The 12,557-nt window shown below is 31.7% G+C and overlaps 1 long non-coding RNA gene across 1 annotated transcript; it reads right to left on the minus strand.

The window, feature by feature from the left end:
* Window positions 1–1,336: 1,336 nt before the first annotated feature.
* On the minus strand, window positions 1,337–2,466 carry LOC105421679 (uncharacterized). Its single transcript, XR_016042314.1, has 2 exons — window positions 2,017–2,466; window positions 1,337–1,905 (listed from the first exon to the last, which is right to left on the minus strand). It is a non-coding gene; the product is annotated as an uncharacterized LOC105421679 (long non-coding RNA).
* Between the last annotated feature and the right edge of the window lie 10,091 nt (window positions 2,467–12,557).

Consider the following 12,557-nt stretch of genomic DNA (forward strand, 5'->3'; position numbering starts at 1 on the left):
TTTTCACAACTATAATTGATCAATAAGGACTACATTTTAAGGGATGAAATCCTAATTTTTTTCACAACTATAGTTGATCAATAGCGAGACGATGACTTGAAGTTTTCCAACCTGGAACCATGGGGCTTTCAGGTGAGGTTTTACCTTTTTTTTTTTTTTTAATGCAGTTAGCATGCGGCCAAGCCTGTACATGGAGAAATACAGGTATCTTAATAAATCTAATTTTGAGATGGATTTTTAGACTTAATTTTTAAAAATACATTATCTCTAACATTGAAACCATGAATATGAAAAAATGAATAAATTTTACAAACTAAAAATAATAATTTTATTAAAAAAAAATTGGAGAGCCCGCATAAAACAATTCTCCTTACGTTTTTCCATAAAACTTTTGTGTTATCATTTTTCCTTTCTTTTTGGTATCTATAATCAATAATTGTTAAAGTTGAAACGTGTTGCCTTTTCCATGGAGGAACAACTTTTTCAAAAGAGCCTTGCTTTTGTCCTCGTCTTTTCGCTCGAATTCTCTCTCTTGTCAAAGCAACTGCAACGGAAACCCCACATGAAAAAGGAATAATTGAGTTGGAGTTTCCGCTCTAAAACAGGGACGGTGAATTCTTAGTTTCCAATTGGGATTTAACAAAACAAAAGGTTTAATCTTCATCTTATTTCAAAAACCCCAATTCTTTAAAAAGCCTAAGAAACCCTAATCGACGGTTCACAAAGATTAAGCTCATTTCGTAAAACACCTAGCCATACATCACCAAATAATAATAATTAGAAGAAAACAAAAATTTGGAGAATTCAAACTCCGGTAGCGTCGATGAAAATGCCAAACATTGAATTGCTTGGAGTAAATTTTTAAAAGAAAATAAAATACAAAAATTTAAAGATAGAATGTATTAAAAAAAATACCTTTTTAGGACCCTTTTTCGTCCATGTGTATCATTAAATTTAACATGTCACACCCGTGATAATTTTTTTATAAATCCGTACCAATTTTAATAATGATCATTTGAGATCCTACACACATACATGGAAGAGGGTCTTATAAAATTATTACTCTTAAAAAAAAATACTGCTCTGTTTAACAATTTTTCAATCAAAACTAATTAAACAATCCAACCAAAATTAATAGTTTATTTTCGATTAAAACCAATTTTCGCTTGACTTACCATTTAAGGGACCAATTTGTGATCTTACTGGTCAAGCCTAAGTGATTTAGTCCGATGCTGATATATGTGCACTAATGTACAACATTTTTCAGTACATTTCATTATCAAATGTGAAAAAAAAAAAAACTTTTACATGAATCACATAAATAAAGCATACAAGAAGCAATAAATTTTATCTTTCATAGTTTTTAGACAATAGAGCACTACAAGAAGCAATACATCAAATTATATATTTTCATACGTTTGAAGGTCGTTGCAAAGGCAAAGCCTCGTATTGCAAGGGGCAAACCTATCGCAAAGGGCAAACCTTCGTGTCGCAAGGGGCATACGTTCGCATTAGCTCACCTTATCAACCACATATTTTATCTTTTAAAGGTATAGAGCAATACAAGAAGCATGAGTTATATCTCCATACCCTCATAAAGAATCAGTATTTCATGATCGCAAGGGGTAAACCACCATATTATCTCTATCCACCACTATCCTGTCCTCTAAAACATAAAGGAACTTTATCATCGGCCTCCTCAAGACTGTATTGCATCAATCAAGAAGATGCCCAATTGTGAGAAGAATTCAGCCCCATAATTCTCTCCCACGTATATGATCTCACTTCCATGTTCAAGTTGTTCCTTTTTCTCTAATTCATTTCTGCCGATAGGCACATCTGAGCACACAACCGAGAGATTATGACGAGCCATCCTCTATAACTACGGTTGAGAAAGACTGGAACCTGCAAAAAAAACATGAACAACGTGAATATAAGAGTTAGAAAGCTAATCCTTCTTTCACAGAATCATCGACACCCTTTCGCTCTATCTAAAGTGACAGCATTAAATTTCACCTTACCCCAATGAAATCTCTCACACTCGTTCAAAAACTCAGCTTCTCTCTCTGTCTAAGGACCAGCAGCATCAGATAGCACCCTACCCATTTCTTTCCTATCTCTCTCTCCCTCTCCCTCTCTCTGAGAAATAGAAGCATCAAATTTCACACTACCCCATCTGGCCTAACAGTTGGCTTCTTGTTATCCCTATATAAAAACATGGCGTGGCCTTCACGAAATTAACCTTTTACTTTTAGCCGTCCTTCATTTTATTGAAAGTTGTTATCAAATTATTACTTTATTGAAAGTTATTTTCAAATTTAGTGGTTATCAATTCAATTCATCCCTCATTCTTGCTAATTTAAATGAAAAAAGTATGGATGGAGATGATTTATCTTTGTACAAAGTGGTCACATTTAATCTTGACTATTAGATATTGACTATTAGATATGGAATTGTGTGGCTCCATTTATTTTAGTAGTTTCAACTTCATTTTAAACTTTGTGACACATCTAAGCTTTTATATTTTACTTAGAATGGTTGTATGTAATTGTGGTCATATTGTACGAAAAGATAAATATTATCATTATATTCAATATTTAAAAAGCATATTTACTATACTATGCAAGAGCATGTTGTCTATTTATTCTCTAACTATTGGAATTTTTTTTTTTTTTGGTTTGAAATTTTGATAACTACTTAAAAACAAAAAATGATTATTTTATAAAAATTAAATTTTGATTTTTTTCACACTTAGATCTCACTTTTAAGAAATATAATGATTTTTTAATCCTCGGATATTATTTTTTTAATACATAGAAAGCTCAATTTGAAAACAAAAAAAAATACTTCTATAATTGAAGAGTTATACTCGCAAAATTTAAGATCCTAAAATGATTCATATACTAATACATAAATAAAAAAAAGGCAAAAATTTTATATAGAGTCGAGACTCCAAACAATCAAATTTGAACCTACCTCAAATATTTTATTAGAAGATGTTGTTTTGATGCTCAAATGTCTTCAAATTGATCATTTCAACATTAAGGTGCATGAACATAAGAAAAAAATGGATCGTAAGTTTTAAAAATAGTGTATTTTGTAACGTACAATTTTTAAGATATCATAGATACTACGATCTATACTATTTTTGAAGCTTTGAACTTCATAAATAAATATGAAAATATATTTTAAAGTTATCACAAAGATTTCCAATATTGAAACCACATTTCCAGATGCTATTTGGAGGTAGGCTTTAATTTGATTGTTTAGAGCCTAGGCTTGATACAAACCGCACCCATTAAAAAATCTAAGTGCTTGAATTTATTTATGGGATTGCACGATGTTTGGGAATTGCTCAATGGACGATTTTGTCGGCACACCATTATTGTCCTTTACTTGAATCTTGGTGCTATTTTCAAAGTTCCCAATTATTAGTTTTTGGCTTCTTTTAGCTCTAATTTATTATAGCTTTCGTAGATACTACGTAGTGGTTGCTTTCTTCTATAATGTGGCATCTTTATTTATATTAATTTAGAAAAAAAAGACAAGAAAGTCGTGGATGCCAGCTATTAAAGCTTCTGTCAAAGCGGAGCACCAAGACAAGGCCACGTTGCCATTACTCAAATATTGTGGACCATGGTTACTTCAAAAAAAAACGTACCCCCGATTTCTTTTACTCCCGAATAAATAAGGCATAAAACTCTCTCTCTCTCGTTCTAAAATTCAAACTCCATCTTTCTCTCTCTATAACTTAAAACTTCTATTTTTTTTTCTAAAACTTCATTTTTTTCATACACATAAGAAAGTGTGCTCATGTTCGAGCCCAAGCTAAACCCCTTAACTAATAAACTCAACGAGAAGCGAAGAGAGAGAGATAGAGTTTTAGAGAGAAATAGAGTTTGAATAGAATGTCATTTTAATATTTGTTTTGATCAAAAACTTATGGTAATAAACTCAACGAGAAGCGAAGAGAGAGAGATAGAGTTTTAGAGAGAAATAGAGTTTGAATAGAATGTCCTTTTAATGTTTGTTTCGATCAAAAGCTTATGGTCAAAAGAATCCCAGAGAGTTGTAAGATAGAAAAGATGGAGACATTTTGCTTACCGGTAATATTTTCAATTCTTGAACCTCATGAGATATAGAAGTTCAAAATAGAGGTTAATGAGATATTTTTCCAAAAATCAAAAGCTCGAGATGATCCAAGGAAAAGTTTTCAAATCTTGTATATTTTGAAGGGAAAGCTTTCTATATTCCTCCTATACCATAGAAGTTCTATGCTCCCCTTATCCAACCGTCAATTTTTTGAATGGAGGGCTAAGATTGCCCCAATCACAATATCACGTCTCTATACTGTTTTATTTTTAAATTTTTTTTTATAAGTTGTTTTGATACCAACTTTTGGACGTCCATTCCTCTATTAAACTCACACTAACGAAAAATATAAAAAAAATATTTTCAATAAAATAAAATGATCAATATCCTTGAAAGTTTCAAGGGGTATTTTGATCATTATTTTTTATCGAAAAATTATTGTTAATATTTTTTATAGGTGCGCCCAAATAAGAAGATGACATGTGCCAAATTTCATATTCAAAAAATTTGTATTAAAAAATTAAAAATAAAATACTTTGGGACGTCGGATCTAAGATCAAACGATGAGTGGCTCTCTTGATAAAAAAATGGGCGGTTGGATGGTAGGGGGAATATAGAACTTTTATGGTGCAGGGGAAACATAGAAAGCTTTCCCTATTTTGAATACGGGAGCCGACCCATTGTTATCAAGATTCGGCCAATCAGCTAGATATGGGAAAAAAAAAATTAAAATAAATTTATCATCACTATAATCATCATATCTTTTTTATTAGGTGATGATCCATCTTATGCCCAGGTAAAAAGGCATGGTTATATTAGCGGAAAATGTTGTTTTTTTAAAGATGCTACTTTATAATGTAGAACTACGGGTGCCCTAAAAACTCCATGAGAAAAGGTAGTTTTTATGTTGAAAAACCATTTGATTGATCATCTCAACATCGAGATGTATGACCATAAAAAATAAAAAGATTTTAAGTCTCGGAAATAGTGCATTTTACAACATATTATCTACACCATCCATTTTCAAGGTTTTCATATGTTTATATATCTACTTGATTTGAACTATTTTTTAAATTTAAAATTTTATAATTAGATATAACAATAGATTTTGAGGTAATCTGAAGAACATTTTACATCAAAATTATATACCATGATAAAATGTGAAGGTGCACCTTACCTCTACACCTACAGATGCATCCGTATGCAAACTGCACCTTATATATTAGATAGGCAGCCAATGTAAAATTTTGTCAAAATTCATTATGAATCATAATAAATCTATAGTATCTGTTTATGCTAAGGTGTTCCCAGAAGCTACGTGTTTTGAGCAAATGGTTGACCCAAAATGAAATTGTTGGCAGTAATCTGAAAAGATATGAGAATTTTTTACCTCACTGAGGATATGATTTTTAATAGAACAATGGATAACCAGGATTCATATAGCCAACACCAATTAATTGGAAAAAGGCTAAAATGATGATGATGATGATCATCATCAAATCAACACTTGAAGATAGATAATTCAATATAATGTTCTAAGATGTATTTTATTTACATAAAGACCATTTACTTTTAATACAATAGGGTCACAATTACTTTTGTCAATCATAATTCAAATAAGGTACTCAAAGTTCAAATAATTTTTTTGTAAACTTCATCCTCCACCCTAAGCTATCAAATTTGACATCTAATAATCAATAGCAATTGTAACCTCTTCGAAACAAAGTTAAATAGTCTAAGGCTTTTGAAAATTTTTATTTTTGATTTATAATTGTTGATATGATTCATTTGAGGGTTTTTCAATACCAAATAGTAATTTCAAATTACTATTTCGGATAGGATTTGAGGTGTGAATTTGCTCTTTTTATAAGGGCCAATGCTCCACTGCTCTCCCTTTTCAATAGTAAATCCTCCTCCAGGGTGCTTATGGGTGTAGTGTGGAGGCCTGTCTATCATCTATTCTATTTGCGTTCTATACACTTTGTTACGAGATACCCGTATTCTATATTATTCACAGATTACCTTCTATATAAGAACAAAGTTTATATAAGGTGTGCAATCCTACACTGTAGAAAGAAAGGCGAGCCTCAAAAATCCATCGCAAAAACTTATTTTGATGGTAAAATACCCTCCAATTCATCATCGAGTTGTATGTATATGAAGAAAGAAAAATGTTAAAGTACTAAAGATAATACATATTGTCATACATTTTCTAGATTATACATTCTCAATATTTTCTTGTGTTCATAGATATGCTCCATTTGTATATTGAGCAATGATTTCATGCAACCGTTGTATAGTAATATGATGCAATAATTTTAAAAAATTATTTTATGACCATTTGTTTGATCCAAAATTTGAAATATACAATTTTTTCATTCTAATGAACAATCACAAAAAAAAAAGGAAAAAATGGAAAACACAACCTAAAAAGTATTTTTTAGCCCAATTAACATCGACCGTTCATTTTGGTGAGATGCTTAGATCTAGGCCTTAGAAGGATTTTTTCATTTTTAATTTTTTTGAATGGCTTTATTATCAAGAATAATGTTAAAAAATAAAAAAATAATTTTGAATTTATAAAGGCTAAGATCTTGAAATTCACAAAATGAATGGCCTAGATTCGTTTTTGGAGTGAGACTCATTTTTTTACCATATCTAGGGCTCAAATTGAAATTTTTTTTAGGGGGATTGATTATTGAGATGAAGAGAGTGTGTGTGCAGAATTTGAGGTCATACAAATACCACAAACATGGTTTCTAGAAGCGTCGTTGTATTATACTATTATACAACTGCTGTGTTGGATCATTGCTCTTGTATATTTTTTTAGTTTGAAATTTCATAATTAGATGTGAAGTAGTTTTTCAGGTCATCTTTGAATTTTCAACACCAAAATTACATGTTTCGATGAGCTTTGGTGGTGCACCTTAATTAAATTTTTTTAGGTCGAAACTTACACAAATCACACCCTCTATATGAACTTTTTGTTTTTTTTGAAACAAGTGTGGACGGCGGGAAGGGTGCACCTGTACCCTTCCAATGGTTGAAATTTCATAAGGCCATATCTAACAGCTAAAAAATTGGTTTCATATTTTTATTTTTATTTAATAAAATATTTATCCAAATTTTAAGATGTAAGTTTATTTTTATAAAGAGAACTAAAATTAAAAATATTTTAAATAAAAATTACCAAAATACCCTTAAATTTATTTTGATTAGTACTTTTTATTCAAATTTTTTTTTATTAAATCTACTATGAAACTGAAATTTCATATTAATATCATTTTTAAATAGAAAATAAATTTTATTTTTGGCCTTGGAAAAGGCTAGTCTATAATGAATGTTATGTCCCAAATAAATAAAGAAAGGTTTATACAGGGTGATAATATTTTTTTATGGGTTTAAGGCACGCCTATTCTAGAGTATATTGTATGTAGATATGCTCGATCTGTAATATATTTGGAGTTTTAAATTTCACAATTAGAAATGGAAATAGCCTTCGAGGCTATCCAAAGAATTTTGGACGCCAAAATTACATCTTCCAATAAAATTTAGAGATTAGCCTTAATTGAATTGTTTAAGGTTGAATGAGCCTTAATGTAAATGTTTAAGGTTGACATCTTATACAAACCCCACCCTCTATTTAGAAACATGTAAAAATTCGTTCTTCATATTTGTAGAGTTCGGGGGCTTTTATCTGCATTTTCTTTATGGAAAAGTACAGCATCCAGATAATAAGGACGTTGCAACGGTGCACAAACACCATTCCAACAACCGGGACAATGAAGAAATGAATGGTCTTAATGTTATTTTTAAAAGAATATGAAAAAATTAGTGAAAGGAAATTTACCAAAATCACTTCAGTCTTCTAGTTTCTTATTATTTTTAAATTTTTTTTGTTAGAAATAGCTTGGGCAGACTTGGAATTGCCCAAATTGGACGGGGAAATGAACTCGGGTCTAATCTTATTCCAATTTTTGAAACCTCTTTACATTATAGAAAAAATGTGGATCATGTTAATAAATTTCGCCATGGTTCCAAAACTCTCACTATTGGGTTCTTAAACGTATATAATACTTGAATTAATGCTAATGTACAATTGACATTAATTAAGAAGTGGTTTGAGCTATATTATCTACTATGAAACTATTTACTATTGGTACAAGGAAGTCACAATTATCTATAACTATCTGATGTGAAATGTGACAGTTTGAAAATTTTACAGAGTTCAAAAAAATTTCTTTTGAACTTTGATTCTAATCAATAGAATAAATTTTGCCGCTTAATTTCACATATGTTAAGGTTAATTGTGACCTCCATATACAAAAACTGAACGGTCTCGTTGTATACTTTTCGGTAAATTATCCTCAAAAGACTTCAGGACCTTATCATTATGTAAGATAGATTCGTAATATGAAGGCATTTGTATTTCTTTTTTTGGATGGACTTATTTGTTTCTAAGGGCCTAGTATGGTTTGTGACATTCATGATGGAGCCCTATTTTTAAGCCACTTAGAAAAAAGTGTTTTTATATAAAGCACCCACCTTAAGCAATTAAAGTAAGGCTCACCTCTAAACCAGTTATCGCGTCGGAAATTCTTTGATGACTTGAAAATCTGTTTCCACCTCTTAATTATGAAATTTAAAGCTTTGATTCAGATTGAGCAGGTCCATAAATATTCGAAAATCTTGAAAATAAATAATCTAGATAGTTACAAGATGTACTATTTATAAGATATGAAATCTTTCTTTTTGTTATCATGTTCATACATCTGGAACTTGTGATAATCAATTGGAATGTTTACCAAGATTAGAAACAATGTAGAACATTCCAACCTTGTTTTTATGAAGGAGTATGACAACTAGTTCTATAAATTGGGTTTCAAGTACATCAGGACCTGCATCATATTCAGGTCAAGTAGACCAAGACTTGACCCATTGGGTCCATTCTCTAGATCCTCACCCGGATCCAGTATGAGCCGGCCCCTCGGGTCTACTGATCCACCCGTTAGCAACAAAGTTAGTATAGTCTAAATGGTTCGGAGATGGGCTCAGATGGCCTCACATCAATGTTTCTCTCTAATCAAAAGGAAAGAGGACAAGGCAAGCTACTTACAAAGCATGAGACACCTTCTTTATTGGCTACGAAGCTGTTGCAATAAATTAAGGTTTGAAAATATGGAAATCAGACTATGCCGAGTTCCGTCTTAATTGCTTGAACCCTAGGTTAGTGTTTTCAAGTATTTGAGAACTTAGTAAACAACGATTTGGATGGGAATTATGAGTCTAGGTACTGATTCTCCAAAAACCCATATTTATATATTTTTTTAAAGTACACTTGTTTTTAAGCCCCTCCAAATCTCCACCCGAAAAACCATATTTTAATTTTTTTATTTTATTTTTTTCATGTTGTTTTGGAATTCAAACCATTTTAGACCTGATTCGGATCAGCGATCCACAATCTGTCATGAACCTGTAGGTGAATGATCATTGCCCAAACAATACTTGTTTTAAAACACTAGTCACAAGTATTCATAGTTGAATTTTTAGTGTTTTGACTCATTATATATGAAATCTAAGATTCAAACCTTACCCAACACAACTCGAATTTGTGAAATAAGGACTCCAGCAAGACAAACAAAAAGAACATGCTTTACATCAATGAATCGTTTCTAAGATTGAATTACCAATCGCGATTGGTAATTCAAGATTGTGTTGTCTCTAAGATTGAAATTGATTGCTAATTTAAGATATAGTCGCAGCTCGGATTATTTTACATTATAAAATCACCAAATAAAAATCTGTTGAATAACCCTTGGAAATAAAAGTATCAAAGAATTCTCTGACTCCATTCTCACCAAAGGGTAGGGCGCAAATCCCCAATGACCTACCCTTTTTTAATTACAAAAAAAAAAGGGTCTTTGCAATAGACCTCCACAATCTTTTTATTCATAAAAAGGTGTTTTTTAAAAAAAAATAGAGCAATACAAGAAGCAATTGTCGATGTAGCAACAATACAAGAAACAATCTAACTATGACAAAATTAGTATGAGATGCGGCGAACAGGTTGTTGCGAGGGGTAGACCCCTATGTAGCAACAATACAAGAAACAATCTAACTATGACAAAATTAGTATGAGATGCGGCGAACAGGTTGTTGCGAGGGGTAGACCCCTATATCGCAAGGGACAAACCTTCATAACAACTTGATGCATCACGTGCACTTGGTAGCCGTCAAACGAAACAAAAAATCCTTTGATGTGGTTGCTAGGGGTAAGCCTCCACAACCTCTCTTTGCATCTCGCTACTCTTTCCTTCGTTAATGGAAGGATTTTGCCTGTTAGCTTCATCTTGTAAATATGATCCCACTCCCATGTTCACCATGGTCAACTGTCTTAACTCCTCCATTTGTAGAAGGGTACATTTGGCGATCCACAAACATAGATCCATACCCAACCCTGAGAGATTGAGATTGAGATGAGGCATCATCTCTGAAAACTGGTAAAAGGAAAAAGGCTTCAACATGTAATCAAAAAGGATTTCTCTAGCAGGGCTATTCTTTACATTCACAATCTAAAAACCCCTCACTCTCAATCTCCATCTAACTTTCTCTTCCCCGTGGTCTCCATCTCTCTGTTTCAGTCACTGGGCCTTTTCTTAACCTTTTATAGGAACTTGGCGTGCCTTTCACGAAATCGATGAGAAATTTCTTCTTTACTTTAATCCCTTTACTCGTTTACTTTATTGAAAATTGCTATCAGGTTCCTTTTCTTTAATAAAGAACAAAGTGAAATTTGTCTTGACATGGATTGGATCTCTGTATATGGATTAGAACTTCTACCTCACAGATTTAGATAATTTAACTCAGCTTTATATTGTTATGAAAGTAAACACATTATGTTGACTACCTATTTTCGGGTGTTTATAATTACATTTGATTGAAGCTTCAAATTTTATAATTAGAGAGTTAATTTTAAGACCATCACAATGGTTTTTGGCATTGAAATTTTTCGAGCTGCGTTATGTGGTGCGGTTTTGCTATTTATCATAGTGTCTAGAGTCAGTCATAGTGTCTAGAGTCCAGACTGACTCTAGACTCTGGATCTCATTCTTAGGGGTGGTAATGGACCAGACCCAACCCAGGACTTGAGAAGTAGACCTGATCCATGTCCGGGTATGGGTCCCAAAATTGAACCCAATGGGTCAAGTCTAGAACCTAGTTTAGGTCCAGATCCAGAACTAAATCTTGGACCTAAACGTTATTCAAGTATGGGTCTATGATTGGGTCTAATTGGGCATTGGTCCAAGTCCAATAGTATTTTTCAGATCCCAATATATAAAATATATCTAAACATAGTTAAATACCGACCCGACCTGTTGCCACTCCCACTCATGCTCAAGGTTGAAAATTAGTCAAGCAGCCGGCTATACTCTAAAAACTAAAGCTAGGGCCACAAAATAGCTCCAAAGTAGCCGGGCTAAGCTTATGTTTTCCTAAATGGTGCGGTTTCTATAAGGTTGCAACCTTAAACAATCCAATTAAAGTGCACCTCCAAATATTTTTGTAACATGTAATTTTGGTGTAAAAAATTATTAAGATTATCTAAAAATCTATTTTTATATTTAATTATAAAATTTTAAACTTAAAAATGATCAAAATCAAGTAGATCTATAAATATATGAAAATCTTGAAAATGGACGGTCTAGATAATGTGTTGCAAGATGCATTATTTTTTAAGCTCAATTTTTTTTTTTTTTTCATATTCATTCATCTCGGTGACGAGATGTTCAATTAGATGGTTTTTCAATATTAAAACAACATTTTTTGATGGATTTTTGAGATGCATATGTAACTCTACATTTTAAAGTTGCAACCGTATATAAACTTTTTACCTTTTATAAAAAAAAAAGGGACAATATTTAGACATTTTTTTTATTTAAAACTAATTCATTTTAATTAAAACTATTTTATTATTTTATCATATTATTTTCTTATTTTGGCCTTTTTCTTTATTTATGCTCAGTAGTTAGGGTTGCTGGTTGATGACTTTATTCGAGAATGTGGGCCCTCGTATTCTTTATTTTTGTTCATTTTAATTAAAGTTATTTTATTTTCTTATTTTGATCTTTTTCTTTATTTATGATCACGTTCAGTGGTTAGGGATGCGGGTTGATGACTTTATTCCAGAATGTGGGCCCTCGTATTCTTTATTTTTGTTCTGTATAGAAAAGAAAGTAGTGCTATCCAGCTGTAAAGTAGCATTCAAACCTTGAGCTAAGTCAATTAAGGAGTGTATCGAAGGCATAAGTTTTCCGGATTTTAAAGTTTCAACCTAGATTTCGAGTATTCAAATATCTTTTGGTTTGGAACCTTACACAATCCAATCAAAGCTCACTTCCAAATTTTTTTAGAACAGCTAATTTTAGTGTACAAAATTTTTAAGATTATCTAAAAATTTATTTTTT

This window comes from Amborella trichopoda, chromosome 10 (genome assembly GCF_054954075.1).
Source record: "Amborella trichopoda isolate Santa Cruz 75 chromosome 10, AtrichopodaSantaCruz75HAP2 v2.0, whole genome shotgun sequence".
Taxonomy (NCBI): Eukaryota; Viridiplantae; Streptophyta; class Magnoliopsida; order Amborellales; family Amborellaceae; genus Amborella; species Amborella trichopoda.